Below are 2,608 nucleotides of genomic sequence, written 5' to 3' on the forward strand. Positions count from 1 at the left end.
TCCCAAAGTTAACTTTCTCAAGATTAACTATAGCGTTTCACACCCCTCCATACAACCCCACCTCCAGACCCCCCATTCCTCAAAGCAACTTTGGGAACAGCTTGCAGAACTAGCTCTATAAAGCAAAGTTTGGGAACTCTACTTTAGTGGTTTCTATCTCCACAGATTTTGCTGTCTGAATAATATATAAGGAGTTTTGAGTGACAATTGCACCCATTTGAATATATCTTCAACTGACTCCAAAATTAGAAGTTTAAAATGCAAATTTTCAGAAAGCAAACTGTCTTTCCCATTTAGACATGTTGCTGAAATGTATTTGATTTTGTATAGGCTTTTATCACTTGCCACCATATCTGCTATAGGTTACAGGATCAAAAGACTGATAAATATTGAACACAAATATGATTAGTTATGCTTAAATTTTATGCACATACAGATCATTGACGATCTTAATATGATGACTGCATGCTTCATTTTGTTTAACTACTTATATTTTGTTATATGCCTCTTGAGACTATTGGGATAATGGAGGCCTCTTCACTTAGCCTCTGTATGGATGTGTATTGTACACCTGTGCTAGTTTGGAGGAAGACATGAGCCTCAGATATGGCAGCAGAGAATCTTCAAACATAATAGAAGCCAACTCTCATCACTTTTCTTAAATGAGCTTCTCTACTTAACTACTTGGCTATGCATTAAATCTTGGCATACACAGAACAATAAAAACAGGGCAATTTTTAAGGTATATCTCTGTTGGCTGGATTACGAGGATTAGCTTCTTAGCTGATGTTTAAAGAAGTCATTGAACATAAGCACAATCAAAAAATAAAACCCTGAAAACCATTTTAATATCAACAGGAAATGGAGCAGACAGGTTCTAGTCAAGATACCACTTTCTGCTACATAACATCGGCACACATCACAGGGGATTACCACACTTAATTCTCTAAGGCATGTGATAGAGCCCAGCTCTGAGCAAGGCTTATCATCAGAAAGTGATATAATTATTCTCCTGGCAAAAGTGTACCTACAGAATACACAAGTTTGATGCAATTTCAAATTTAGGTCATTGGTATTGAGGCTGTTTTTAAATGGCATGAGTTGAGTCTCTTTTCTTCTTTTCTCTTATTAAATAGATTCTTTTGCCACATAAAATTATATCCTGATGGTGGTTTTCCCTCCCTCTACCTCTCCAACATCCCCTCCCATCCAGATCCACTTCCTTTCTGTCTCTTCTGTCTCTCATTAGAAAAGAACAGGCTTCTAAGAGATAATACAATATAACAAAATAAAACATCACATTGAAGTTGAAGAAGACAAACCAACAGAAGGAAGGAGTCCAAGAGAAGGTACAAGAATCAGGGAGCCATTCGTTCATACACTCAGCAGTCCCATAAAAACACTAAACTGGAAGTCATAGTATATACACAGAGGACCTGGTGTAGACCTGTGCAGTTCCTGTCAGTCTGCCTAGTCTCTGTGAGTTTATACAAGCTTTGCTCATGTAGATTTGAAGGATCTTGGGTTTCTTATTAATTCTCTAGAACATTCTGACACCAGCTCCTAGAGAGAGCACAATGTCCCTTCTTAGAGCAGCCTGTACCTGTCTCCTGTTGCTTTGTCCACTCACACAATTCTCATTATTACTAGAGACTGAACTAAGAGTTCTGTTTGCTAAATGTGGCAATCCTGCCCAGCTTCACACAAATCCTGACCTGTGTCACTGTGCACTGTTTTTCTAGTCACTGCTTACACACAGGGCGATTTAAATAGCCTGAATATGTTTTCCACGTTAATAAAGAAAATTATTAGGATAGTAGAAGCACATCTGCTATTTACTGAATATTCTCTTGTGCCACCAAACAAAAATTCAGATATACTTGATTGGGCTTCACAAGACTACCACATGTTGGCTCTTATTATTGCCAGTGAACAGAATGGAGACATTGGGAAGATAAATAACTTGCTCAAAACCATGTAGTTAGAAAAGGCCAAAAAATTTCAATGACAAGAAGTTGAATGGGGAGCCCCACTTTGTCATTTTGTGGATTTAGAATGTGCAGGCTGGCTTTGAACTTGAAAGACTGCATGGGTCAGTCTCCTGCATAGCTGAAATCTAAGGCATGTATTTCAGTGAGCAGATGAACAGCTTTTTAACTGAACCGCCCATGTCCGTGGATATAAAATAAAATCAACTAACAGCTGGGGATATAGCTCAGTTGGTAGAGCACTTACCTAGTATGCAAAAAGCCCAAAGTGCAATCCCCAACACCGTAAAACCTGGGTGCAGTAGCACCCATCTAGCACATACAAGGGAAAAGGTAGGAAGAGAAGAAGGTCAAGGTCATTCTTGGCTGCATAGCAAGTCTGAGGTCAGCCTGGCCTTCATATTCCATCTCAAAAAAATAAATAAAGTAAAATAAATTAATAAAATTAAATAAAGCCGAAAAGCTATTCAAGGAACACGTGAATGTCTGAAGAACTGGTAACAGTGCTGGAATGTGTGTGTGTAACTCTATATTAAGATTTTATGTGCTCCAAAGGTGACAGTCAATAGACCAACAAGAGGCAAAAACTGAAGTCGAGTACAGCTGTCACCCTCCAGAGA

Source organism: Psammomys obesus, unplaced genomic scaffold (assembly GCF_907164565.1).
Source record: "Psammomys obesus unplaced genomic scaffold, mPsaObe1.curated_primary_1811, whole genome shotgun sequence".
Classification (NCBI taxonomy): Eukaryota; Metazoa; Chordata; class Mammalia; order Rodentia; family Muridae; genus Psammomys; species Psammomys obesus.